Here is a 15207-nt window from a genome sequence, read left to right on the forward strand (position 1 = left end):
AGACCCTGCTGCTGTGTATGAGGGGGACATACAGGAAACACATAGGAATCACTGACCAGTATGGAGGGAGCAGACCCTGCTGCTGTGTATGAGGAGGACTATGGGATACACGTAGGAATCACTGACCAGAATGGGGGGAGCGGACCCTGCTGCTGTGTATGAGGGGGATATAAAGGAAACATAGGAATCACTGACCACAATGGGGGGAGCGGACCCTGCTGCTGTGTATGAGGGGGATATAAAGGAAACATAGGAATCACTGACCAGTATGGATGGATCGGACCTTGCTGCTGTATATGAGGGGGACTATGGGATACACATAGGAATCACTGACCAGTATAGGGGGAGCGGACCCTGCTGCTGTGTATGAGGTGGACTATAGGATACACATAGGAATCACTGACCAGTATGGAGGGAGCGGACCCTGCTGCTGTGTATGAGGGGGACATACAGGAAACACATAGGAATCACTGACCAGTATGGAGGGAGCAGACCCTGCTGCTATGTATGAGGGGGACTATGGGATACACATAGGAATCACTGACCAGTATGGAGGGAGCGGGATATACAGGAAACACATAGGAATCACTGACCAGTATGGAGGGAGTGGACCCTGCTACTGTGTATGAGGGGGATATACAGGAAACACATAGGAATCACTGACCAGTATGGAGGGAGCGGACCCTGCAGCTGTGTATGAGGGGGACTATGGGATACACATAGGAATCACTGACCAGTATGGAGGGAGTGGACCCTGCTGCTGTGTATGAGGGGGACTATAGGATACACATAGGAATCACTGACCAGTATGGAGGGAGCGGACCCTGCTGCTGTGTATGAGGGGGACTATGGGATACACATAGGAATCACTGACCAGTATGGAGGGAGCGGACCCTGCTGCTGTGTATGAGGGGGACTATAGGAAACACATAGGAATCACTGACCAGTATGGAGGGAGCGGACCCTGCTGCTGTGTATGAGGGGGACTATAGGATACACATAGGAATCACTGACCAGTATGGAGGAAGCGGACCCTGCTGCTGTGTATGAGGGGGACTATGGGATACACATAGGAATCACTGACCAGTATGGAGGAAGCGGACCCTGCTGCTATGTGTGAGGGGGACATACAGAAAACACATAGGAATCACTGACCAGTATGGAGGGAGCGGACCCTGCTGCTGTGTATGAGGGGGACTATGGGATACACATAGGAATCACTGACCAGTATAGAGGAAGCGGACCCTGCTGCTGTGTATGAGGGGGACTATGGGAAACACATAGGAATCACTGACCAGTATGGAGGGAGCGTACCCTGCTGCTGTGTATGAGGGGGACATACAGGAAACACATAGGAATCACTGACCAGTATGGAGGGAGCTGACCCTGCTGCTGTGTATGAAGGGGATATACAGGAAACACATAGGAATCACTGACCAGTATGGAGGGAGCGGACCCTGCTGCTATGTATGAGGGGGACCATGGGAAACACATAAGAATCACTGACCAGTGTGGAGGGAGCGGACCCTGCTGCTGTGTATGAGGGGGATATACAGGAAACACATAGGAATCACTGACCAGTATGGGAGCAGACCCTGCTGCTGTGTATGAGGGGGACTATAGGAAACACATAGGAATCACTGACCAGTATGGGGGGGGGGACCCTGCTGCTGTGTATGAGGGGGACTATAGGAAACACATAGGAATCACTGACCAGTATGGAGGGAGCGGACCCTGCTGCTGTGTGTGAGGGGGACTATAGGATACACATAGGAATCACTGACCAGTATGGATTGAGCGAACCCTGCTGCTGTGTATGAGGGGGACATACAGGAAACACATAGGAATCATTGACCAGTATGGAGGGAGCGGACCCTGCTGCTGCGTATGAGGGGGATATACAGGAAACACATAGGAATCACTGACCAGTATGGATTGAGCGAACCCTGCTGCTGTGTATGACGGGGACATACAGGAAACACATAGGAATCACTGACCAGTATGGAGGGAGCGGACCCTGCTGCTGTGTATGAGGGGGATATACAGGAAACACATAGGAATCACTGACCAGTATGGAGGGAGCAAACCCTGCTGCTGTGTATGAGGGGGACATACAGGAAACACATAGGAATCACTGACCAGTATGGAGGGAGCGGACCCTGCTGCTGTGTATGAGGGGGACATACAGGAAACACATAGGAATCACTGACCAGTATGGAGGGAGCGGACCCTGCGGCTGTGTATGAGGGGGATATACAGGGAACACATAGGAATCACTGACCAGTATGGAGGGAGCGGACTCTGCTGCTGTGTATGAGGGGGATATACAGGAAACACATAGGAATCACTGACCAGTATGGAGGGAGCGGACCCTGCTGCTGTGTATGAGGGGGATATACAGGAAACACATAGGAATCACTGACCAGCATGGAGGGAGCGGACCCTGCTGCTGTTTATGAGGTGGACATACAGAAAACACATAGTAATCACTGACCAGTATGGAGGGAACGGACCCTACTGCTGTGTATGAGGGGGACATACAGGAAAAACATAGGAATCACTGACCAGGTTGGAGGGAGCGGACCCTGCTGCTGTGTATGAGGGGGATATACAGGAAACACATAGGAATCACTGACCAGTATGGAGGGAGCAGATCCTGCTGCTGTGTATGAGGGGGATATACAGGAAACACATAGGAATCACTGACCAGTATGGAGGGAGCGGACCCTGCTGCTGTGTATGAGGGGGATATACAGGAAACACATATGAATCACTGACCAGTATGGAGGGAGCGGACCCTGCGGCTGTGTATGAGGGGGATATACAGGGAACACATAGGAATCACTGACCAGTATGGAGGGAACGGACCCTACTGCTGTGTATGAGGGGGACATACAGGAAACACATAGGAATCACTGACCAGTATGGAGGGAGCGGACCCTGCTGCTGTGTATGAGGGGGACATACAGGAAACACATAGGAATCACTGACCAGTATGGAGGGAGCAGACCCTGCTGCTGTGTATGAGGGAGATATACAGGAAACACATAGGAATCACTGACCAGTATGGGGGGAGCGGACCCTGCTGCTGTGTATGAGGGGGACATACAGGAAACACATAGGAATCACTGACCAGTATGGAGGGAGCGGACCCTGCTGCTGTGTATGAGGGGGACATACAGGATACACATAGGAATCACTGACCAGTATGGAGGGAGCGGGATATACAGGAAACACATAGGAATCACTGACCAGTATGGAGGGAGCGGACCCTGCTGCTGTGTATGAGGGGGACTATGGGATACACATAAGAATCACTGACCAGTATGGAGGGAGCGGACCCTGCTGCTGTGTATGAGGGGGATATACAGGAAACACATAGGAATCACTGACCAGTATGGAGGGAGCTGACCCTGCTGCTGTGTATGAAGGGGATATACAGGAAACATATAGGAATCACTGACCAGTATGGAGGGATCGGACCCTGCTGCTGTGTATGAGGGGGACTATAGGAAACACATAGGAATCACTGACCAGTATGGAGGGAGCGGACCCTGCTGCTGTGTGTGAGGGGGACTATAGGATACACATAGGAATCACTGACCAGTATGGATTGAGCGAACCCTGCTGCTGTGTATGACGGGGACATACAGGAACACATAGGAATCACTGACCAGTATGGAGGGAGCGGACCCTGCTGCTGTGTATGAGGGGGATATACAGGAAACACATAGGAATCACTGACCAGTATGGAGGGAGCAAACCCTGCTGCTGTGTATGAGGGGGACATACAGGAAACACATAGGAATCACTGACCAATATGGAGGGAGCGGACCCTGCTGCTGTGTATGAGGGGGACATACAGGAAACACATAGGAATCACTGACCAGTATGGAGGGAGCGGACCCTGCGGCTGTGTATGAGGGGGATATACAGGGAACACATAGGAATCACTGACCAGTATGGAGGGAGCGGACTCTGCTGCTGTGTATGAGGGGGATATACAGGAAACACATAGGAATCACTGACCAGTATGGAGGGAGCGGACCCTGCTGCTGTGTATGAGGGGGATATACAGGAAACACATAGGAATCACTGACCAGTATGGAGGGAGCGGACCCTGCTGCTGTGTATGAGGGGGATATACAGGAAACACATAGGAATCACTGACCAGTATGGAGGGAGCGGACCCTGCGGCTGTGTATGAGGGGGATATACAGGGAACACATAGGAATCACTGACCAGTATGGAGGGAACGGACCCTACTGCTGTGTATGAGGGGGACATACAGGAAACACATAGGAATCACTGACCAGGTTGGAGGGAGCGGACCCTGCTGCTGTGTATGAGGGAGATATACAGGAAACACATAGGAATCACTGACCAGTATGGAGGGAGCAGATCCTGCTGCTGTGTATGAGGGGAATATACAGGAAACACATAGGAATCACTGACCAGTATGGAGGGAGCGGACCCTGCTGCTGTGTATGAGGGGGATATACAGGAAACACATAGGAATCACTGACCAGTATGGAGGGAGCGGACCCTGCGGCTGTGTATGAGGGGGATATACAGGGAACACATAGGAATCACTGACCAGTATGGAGGGAACGGACCCTACTGCTGTGTATGAGGGGGACATACAGGAAACACATAGGAATCACTGACCAGTATGGAGGGAGCGGACCCTGCTGCTGTGTATGAGGGGGACATACAGGAAACACATAGGAATCACTGACCAGTATGGAGGGAGCGGACCCTGCTGCTGTGTATGAGGGGGATATACAGGAAACACATAGGAATCACTGACCAGCATGGAGGGAGCGGACCCTGCTGCTGTGTATGAGGGGGACATACAGGAAACACATAGGAATCACTGACCAGTATGGAGGGAGCGGACCCTGCTGCTGTGTATGAGGGGGACATACAGGAAACACATAGGAATCACTGACCAGTATGGAGGGAGCGGACTCTGCTGCTGTGTATGAGGGGGACATACAGGAAACACATAGGAATCACTGACCAGTATGGAGGGAGCGGACCCTGCTGCTGTGTATGAGGGGGATATACAGGAAACACATAGGAATCACTGACCAGCATGGAGGGAGCGGACCCTGCTGCTGTGTATGAGGTGGGACGGAAGCAAATGTCATCTGATATTCATCTCTCAAACTTTATTAAATATAAAAAACCAAACCAGAAACAATTCTGAAAATTTAAAAGTACATAAAACATGGAGACCACATGCAAAAAAACCGCACACACCCGGTAATGCAGCTGATAAAGTGTTCACAATTTTGTCTATATATGGACGGGGGTACCTATTTCACTAATTAGCTTCTCTATAACTGTTTAGGATGTACAATATCAATGTTATAAAGCTATCCCAGCATTTTAACAGCACTGCACCACTACTTTGGAGGCAAAAAGGTTGAGTATAGATAAATAAAGTGCATAGTGCAATATATCAAGCTATTCGTCACCATATAATTATCAAGTTGTTAAAGGTGCATCTGCAGTTGATAAAACATCCACCTAGTCAGCAATTCTTAGGTCCCATATGCTATGAGTGCATATACAAAAGTTGAACATATTAAGACATAAATAAATATAAAGTGACTGTGCTACATAACCTGATTGTGCGGTCCTGAGCCCCAACGCGCGTTTCGCGTTAGCTTCGTCCGGGGGAATGTATATATAATGGATATACATTCCCCCGGACGAAGCTAACGCGAAACGCGCGTTGGGGCTCAGGACCGCACAATCAGGTTATGTAGCACAGTCACTTTATATTTATTTATGTCTTAATATGTTCAACTTTTGTATATGCACTCATAGCATATGGGACCTAAGAATTGCTGACTAGGTGGATGTTTTATCAACTGCAGATGCACCTTTAACAACTTGATAATTATATGGTGACGAATAGCTTGATATATTGCACTATGCACTTTATTTATCTATACTCAACCTTTTTGCCTCCAAAGTAGTGGTGCAGTGCTGTTAAAATGCTGGGATAGCTTTATAACATTGATATTGTACATCCTAAACAGTTATAGAGAAGCTAATTAGTGAAATAGGTACCCCCGTCCATATATAGACAAAATTGTGAACACTTTATCAGCTGCATTACCGGGTGTGTGCGGTTTTTTTGCATGTGGTCTCCATGTTTTATGTACTTTTAAATTTTCAGAATTGTTTCTGGTTTGGTTTTTTATATTTAATAAAGTTTGAGAGATGAATATCAGATGACATTTGCTTCCGTCCCTTTCCTCTTTTTGAAATATGCTAAATTAATGGAAGTGTCATACACCTAGGCCACTAGCTCTATTTTGTGATTTGTGTATGAGGTGGACATACAGAAAACACATAGTAATCACTGACCAGTATGGAGGGAACGGACCCTACTGCTGTGTATGAGGGGGACATACAGGAAACACATAGGAATCACTGACCAGTACGGAGGGAGCGGACCCTGCTGCTTTGTATGAGGGGGACATACAGGAAACTCATAGGAATCATTGACCAGTAAGGAGGGAGCGGACCCTTTTGCTGTTTATGAGGGGGATATACAGGAAACACATAGGAATCACTGACCAGTATAGAGGGAGCGGACCCTGCTGCTGTGTGTGAGTGGGACATACAGGAAACACATAGGAATCACTGACCAGTATGGAGGGAGCGGACCTTGCTGCTGTATATAAGGGGGATATGCAGGAAACAAATAGGAATCACTGACCAGTATGGAGGGAGCGGACCCTGCTGCTGTGTATGAGGGGGACATACAGGAAACATATAGGAATCACTGACCAGTATGGAGGGAGCGGACCCTACTGTTGTGTATGAGGGGGACATACAGGAAACACATAGGAATCACTGACCAGTATGGAGGGAGCGGACCCTGCTGCTGTGTATAAGGGGGATATACAGGAAACACAAAGGAATCACTGACCAGTATGGAGGGAGCGGACCCTGCTGCTGTGTATGAGGGGGAATATACAGGAAACACATAGGAATCACTGACCAGTATGGAGGGAGTGGACCCTGCTGCTGTGTATGAGGGGGACATACAGGAAACACATAGGAATCACTGACCAGTATGGAGGGAGCGGACCCTACTGCTGTGTATGAGGAGGACATACAGGAAACACATAGGAATCACTGACGAGTATGGAGGGAGTGGACCCGGCTGCTGTGTATGAGGGGGACTATAGGATGCACATAGGAATCACTGACCAGTATGGAGGGAGCAGACCCTGCTGCTGTGTATGAGGGGTACATACAGGAAACGCATAGGAATCACTGACCAGTATGGAGGGAGCGGACCCTGCTGCTGTGTATGAGGGGGACATACTGGAAACACATAGGAATCATTGACCAGTATGGAGGGAGCGGACTCTGCTTCTGTGTATGAGGGGGACATGCAGGAAACACATAGGAATCACTGACCAGTATGGAGGGAGCGGACCCTAGTGCTGTGTATGAGGGAGACATACAGGAAACAAATAGGAATCACTGACCAGTATTGAGGGAGCAGACCCTACTGCTGTGTATGAGTGGGACATACAGGAAACACATAGGAATCACTGACCAGTTTGGAGGGAGCAGACCCTGCTGCTGTGTATGAGGGGGACATACAGGAAACACATAGGAATCACTGACCAGTATGGAGAGAGCGGACCCTACTGCTGTGTATGAGGGGGACATACAGGAAACACATAGGAATCACTGACCAGTATGGAGGGAGCAGACCCTGCTGTTGTGTATGAGGGGGACATACAGGAAACACATAGGAATCCCTGACCAGTATGGAGGGAGCGGTCCCTACTGCTGTGTATGAGGGAGATATACAGTAAACACATAGGAATCACTGACCAGTATGGAGGGAGCGGACCCTGCTGCTGTGTATAAGGGGGACATACAGGAAACAAAGGAATCACTGACCAGTATGGAGGGAGCAGACCTTGCTGCTGTGTATGAGGGGGACATACAGGAAACACATAGGAATCACTGACCAGTATGGAGGGAGCAGACCCTGCTGTTGTGTAAGAGGGGGATATACAAGAAACATAGGAATCACTGACCAGTATGGAGGGAGCGGACCCTGCTGCTGTGTATGAGGGGGATATACAGGAAACATAGGAATCACTGACCAGTATGGATGGATCGGACCTTGCTGCTGTATATGAGGGGGACTATGGGATACACATAGGAATCACTGACCAGTATGAGGGGAGCGGACCCTGCTGCTGTGTATGAGGGGGACTATGGGATACACATAGGAATCACTGACCAGTATGGGGGGAACGGACCCTGCTGCTGTGTATGAGGGGGACATACAGGAAACACATAGGAATCACTGACCAGTATGGAGGGAGCGGACCCTGCTGCTGTGTATGAGGGGGACATACAGGATACACAAAGGAATCACTGACCAGTATGGAGGGAGCGGGATATACAGGAAACACATAGGAATCACTGACCAGTATGGAGGGAGCGGACCCTGCTGCTGTGTATGAGGGGGACTATGGGATACACATAGGAATCACTGACCAGTATGGAGGGAGCGGTCCCTGCTGCTGTGTATGAGGAGGACATACAGGAAACACATAGGAATCACTGACGAGTATGGAGGGAGTGGACCCGGCTGCTGTGTATGAGGGGGACTATAGGATGCACATAGGAATCACTGACCAGTATGGAGGGAGCAGACCCTGCTGCTGTGTATGAGGGGTACATACAGGAAACACATAGGAATCACTGACCAGTATGGAGGGAGCGGACCCTGCTGCTGTGTATGAGGGGGACATACTGGAAACACATAGGAATCACTGACCAGTATGGAGGGAGCGGACTCTGCTGCTGTGTATGAGGGGGACATGCAGGAAACACATAGGAATCACTGACCAGTATGGAGGGAGCGGACCCTAGTGCTGTGTATGAGGGAGACATACAGGAAACAAATAGGAATCACTGACCAGTATTGAGGGAGCAGACCCTGCTACTGTGTATGAGGGGGACATACAGGAAACACATAGGAATCACTGACCAGTATAGAGTGAGCGGACTCTACTGCTGTGTATGAGTGGGACATACAGGAAACACATAGGAATCACTGACCAGTATGGAGGGAGCTGATCCTGCTGCTGTGTATGAGGGGAATATACAGGAAACACATAGGAATCACTGACCAGTATGGAGGGATCGGACCCTACCGCTGTGTATGAGGGGGACATACAGCAAACACATAGGAATCACTGACCAGTTTGGAGGGAGCAGACCCTGCTGCTCTGTATGAGGGGGACATACAGGAAACACATAGGAATCACTGACCAGTATGGAGAGAGCGGACCCTACTGCTGTGTATGAGGGGGACATACAGGAAACACATAGGAATCACTGACCAGTATGGAGGGAGCAGACCCTGCTGTTGTGTATGAAGGGGACATACAGGAAACACATAGGAATCCCTGACCAGTATGGAGGGAGCGGTCCCTACTGCTGTGTATGAGGGAGATATACAGTAAACACATAGGAATCACTGACCAGTATGGAGGGAGCGGACCTTGCTGCTGTGTATGAGGGGGACATACAGGAAACACATAGGAATCACTGACCAGTATGGAGGGAGCGGACCCTACTGCTGTGTATGAGGGGGACATAAAGGAAACACATAGGAATCACTGACCAGTATGGAGGGAGAAGACCCTACTGCTGTGTATCAGGGGGACATACAGGAAACACATAGGAATCACTGACCAGTATGGAGGGAGCTGACCCTGCTGCTGTGTATGAGGGGGACATACAGGAAACACATAGGAATCACTGACCAGTATGGAGGGAGCTGCTGCTAAGTATGAGGGGGACATACAGGAAACACATAGGAATCACTGACCAGTATTAAGGGAGCTGACCCTGCTGCTGTGTATGAGGGGGCTATACAGGAAACACATAGGAATCACTGAGCAGTATGGAGGGAGCAGACCCTGCTGCTGTGTATGAGGGGGATATACAGGAAACACATAGGAATCACTGACCAGGATGGGGGGAGCGGACCCTGCTGCTGGGTATGAGGGGGACATACAGGAAACACATAGGAATCACTGACCAGTATGGAGGGAGCGGACCCTGCTGCTGTGCATGAGGGGGATATACAGGAAACACATAGGAATCATTGACCAGTATGGAGGGAGCGGACCCTTTTGCTGTGTATGAGGGGGATATACAGGAAACACATAGGAATCACTGAACAGTATGGAGGGAGCGGACCCTGCTGCTGTGTATGAGGGGGACATACAGGAAACACATAGTAATCACTGAACAGTATGGAGGGAGCGGACCCTACAGCTGTGTAAGAGGGGGACATACAGGAAACACATAGGAATCACTGACCAGCATGGATGGATCGGACCTTGCTGCTGTATATGAGGGGGATATACAGGAAACACATAGGAATCACTGACCAGTATGGAGGGAGTGGACCCTGCTGCTGTGTATGAGGGGGACATACAGGAAACACATAGGAATCACTGACCAGTATGGAGGGAGCGGACCCTACTGTTGTGTATGAGGCGGACATACAGGAAACACATAGGAATCACTGACCAGTGTGGAGGGAGCGGACCCTGCTGCTGTGTATGAGGGGGATATACAGGAAACACAAAGGAATCACTGACCAGTATGGAGGGAGCGGACCCTGCTGCTGTGTATGAGGGGGATATACAGGAAACACATAGGAATCACTGACCAGTATGGAGGGAGCGGACCCTGCTGCTGTGTATGAGGGGGATATATAGGAAACACAAAGGAATCACTGGCCAGTATGGAGGGAGCGGACCCTGCTTCTGTGTATGAGGGGGAATATACAGGAAACACATAGGAATCACTGACCAGCATGGATGGATCGGACCTTGCTGCTGTATATGAGGGGGATATACAGGAAACACATAGGAATCACTGACCAGTATGGAGGGAGTGGACCCTGCTGCTGTGTATGAGGGGGACATACAGGAAACACATAGGAATCACTGACCAGTATGGAGGGAGCGGACCCTACTGTTGTGTATGAGGCGGACATACAGGAAACACATAGGAATCACTGACCAGTGTGGAGGGAGCAGACCCTGCTGCTGTGTATGAGGGGGACATACAGGAAACACATAGGAAGCACTGACCAGTATGGAGGAAGCGGACCCTGCTGTGTGTATGATGGGGATATACAGGAAACACATAGGAATCACTGACCAGTATGGAGGGAGCGGACCCTGCTGCTGTGTATGAGGGGGACTATGGGATACACATAGGAATCACTGACCATTATGGAGGGAGCGGACCCTGCTGCTGTGTATGAGGGGGACATACAGGAAACACATAGGAATCACTGACCAGTATGGAGGGAGCGGACCCTGCTGCTGTGTATGAGGGGGACATACAGGAAACACATAGAAATCACTGACCAGTATGGAGGGAGCAGACCCTGCTGCTGTGTATGAGGGGGACTATGGGAAACACATAGGAATCACTGACCAGTATGGAGGGAGCGGACCCTGCTGCTGTGTATGAGGGGGATATACAGGAAACACATAGGAATCACTGACCAGTATGGAGGGAGCGGACCCTGCTGCTGTGTATGAGGGGGACTATGGGATACACATAGGAATCCATGACCAGTATGGAGGGAACAGACCCTGCTGCTGTGTATGAGGGGGATATACAGGAAACACATAGGAATCACTGACCAGTATGGAGGGAGCGAACCCTGCTGCTGTGTATGAGGGGGATATACAGGAAACACATAGGAATCACTGACCAGTATGGAGGGAGCAGACCCTGCTGCTGTGTATGAGGGGGACATACAGGAAACACATAGGAATCACTGACCAGTATGGAGGGAGCAGACCCTGCTGCTGTGTATGAGGAGGACTATGGGATACACGTAGGAATCACTGACCAGAATGGGGGGAGCGGACCCTGCTGCTGTGTATGAGGGGGATATAAAGGAAACATAGGAATCACTGACCACAATGGGGGGAGCGGACCCTGCTGCTGTGTATGAGGGGGATATAAAGGAAACATAGGAATCACTGACCAGTATGGATGGATCGGACCTTGCTGCTGTATATGAGGGAGACTATGGGATACACATAGGAATCACTGACCAGTATAGGGGGAGCGGACCCTGCTGCTGTGTATGAGGTGGACTATAGGATACACATAGGAATCACTGACCAGTATGGAGGGAGCGGACCCTGCTGCTGTGTATGAGGGGGACATACAGGAAACACATAGGAATCACTGACCAGTATGGAGGGAGCAGACCCTGCTGCTGTGTATGAGGGGGACTATGGGATACACATAGGAATCACTGACCAGTATGGAGGGAGCGGGATATACAGGAAACACATAGGAATCACTGACCAGTATGGAGGGAGTGGACCCTGCTGCTGTGTATGAGGGGGATATACAGGAAACACATAGGAATCACTGACCAGTATGGAGGGAGCGGACCCTGCAGCTGTGTATGAGGGGGACTATGGGATACACATAGGAATCACTGACCAGTATGGAGGGAGTGGACCCTGCTGCTGTGTATGAGGGGGACTATAGGATACAAATAGGAATCACTGACCAGTATGGAGGGAGCGGACCCTGCTGCTGTGTATGAGGGGGACTATGGGATACACATAGGAATCACTGACCAGTATGGAGGGAGCGGACCCTGCTGCTGTGTATGAGGGGGACTATAGGAAACACATAGGAATCACTGACCAGTATGGAGGGAGCGGACCCTGCTGCTGTGTATGAGGGGGACTATAGGATACACATAGGAATCACTGACCAGTATGGAGGAAGCGGACCCTGCTGCTGTGTATGAGGGGGACTATGGGATACACATAGGAATCACTGACCAGTATGGAGGAAGCGGACCCTGCTGCTATGTGTGAGGGGGACATACAGAAAACACATAGGAATCACTGACCAGTATGGAGGGAGCGGACCCTGCTGCTGTGTATGAGGGGGACTATGGGATACACATAGGAATCACTGACCAGTATAGAGGAAGCGGACCCTGCTGCTGTGTATGAGGGGGACTATGGGAAACACATAGGAATCACTGACCAGTATGGAGGGAGCGTACCCTGCTGCTGTGTATGAGGGGGACATACAGGAAACACATAGGAATCACTGACCAGTATGGAGGGAGCTGACCCTGCTGCTGTGTATGAAGGGGATATACAGGAAACACATAGGAATCACTGACCAGTATGGAGGGAGCGGACCCTGCTGCTGTGTATGAGGGGGACCATGGGAAACACATAAGAATCACTGACCAGTGTGGAGGGAGCGGACCCTGCTGCTGTGTATGAGGGGGATATACAGGAAACACATAGGAATCACTGACCAGTATGGGAGCAGACCCTGCTGCTGTGTATGAGGGGGACTATAGGAAACACATAGGAATCACTGACCAGTATGGGGGGGGGACCCTGCTGCTGTGTATGAGGGGGACTATAGGAAACACATAGGAATCACTGACCAGTATGGAGGGAGCGGACCCTGCTGCTGTGTGTGAGGGGGACTATAGGATACACATAGGAATCACTGACCAGTATGGATTGAGCGAACCCTGCTGCTGTGTATGAGGGGGACATACAGGAAACACATAGGAATCATTGACCAGTATGGAGGGAGCGGACCCTGCTGCTGCGTATGAGGGGGATATACAGGAAACACATAGGAATCACTGACCAGTATGGATTGAGCGAACCCTGCTGCTGTGTATGACGGGGACATACAGGAAACACATAGGAATCACTGACCAGTATGGAGGGAGCGGACCCTGCTGCTGTGTATGAGGGGGATATACAGGAAACACATAGGAATCACTGACCAGTATGGAGGGAGCAAACCCTGCTGCTGTGTATGAGGGGGACATACAGGAAACACATAGGAATCACTGACCAGTATGGAGGGAGCGGACCCTGCTGCTGTGTATGAGGGGGACATACAGGAAACACATAGGAATCACTGACCAGTATGGAGGGAGCGGACCCTGCGGCTGTGTATGAGGGGGATATACAGGGAACACATAGGAATCACTGACCAGTATGGAGGGAGCGGACTCTGCTGCTGTGTATGAGGGGGATATACAGGAAACACATAGGAATCACTGACCAGTATGGAGGGAGCGGACCCTGCTGCTGTGTATGAGGGGGATATACAGGAAACACATAGGAATCACTGACCAGTATGGAGGGAGCGGACCCTGCTGCTGTGTATGAGGGGGACATACAGGAAACACATAAGAATCACTGACCAGTATGGAGGGAGCGGACCCTGCGGCTGTGTATGAGGGGGATATACAGGGAACACATAGGAATCACTGACCAGTATGGAGGGAGCGGACTCTGCTGCTGTGTATGAGGGGGATATACAGAAAACACATAGTAATCACTGACCAGTATGGAGGGAACGGACCCTACTGCTGTGTATGAGGGGGACATACAGGAAAAACATAGGAATCACTGACCAGGTTGGAGGGAGCGGACCCTGCTGCTGTGTATGAGGGGGATATACAGGAAACACATAGGAATCACTGACCAGTATGGAGGGAGCAGATCCTGCTGCTGTGTATGAGGGGGATATACAGGAAACACATAGGAATCACTGACCAGTATGGAGGGAGCGGACCCTGCTGCTGTGTATGAGGGGGATATACAGGAAACACATATGAATCACTGACCAGTATGGAGGGAGCGGACCCTGCGGCTGTGTATGAGGGGGATATACAGGGAACACATAGGAATCACTGACCAGTATGGAGGGAACGGACCCTACTGCTGTGTATGAGGGGGACATACAGGAAACACATAGGAATCACTGACCAGTATGGAGGGAGCGGACCCTGCTGCTGTGTATGAGGGGGACATACAGGAAACACATAGGAATCACTGACCAGTATGGAGGGAGCAGACCCTGCTGCTGTGTATGAGGGAGATATACAGGAAACACATAGGAATCACTGACCAGTATGGGGGGAGCGGACCCTGCTGCTGTGTATGAGGGGGACATACAGGAAACACATAGGAATCACTGACCAGTATGGAGGGAGCGGACCCTGCTGCTGTGTATGAGGGGGACATACAGGATACACATAGGAATCACTGACCAGTATGGAGGGAGCGGGATATACAGGAAACACATAGG

This window comes from Ranitomeya variabilis, chromosome 1 (genome assembly GCF_051348905.1).
Source record: "Ranitomeya variabilis isolate aRanVar5 chromosome 1, aRanVar5.hap1, whole genome shotgun sequence".
Lineage (NCBI taxonomy): Eukaryota > Metazoa > Chordata > Amphibia > Anura > Dendrobatidae > Ranitomeya > Ranitomeya variabilis.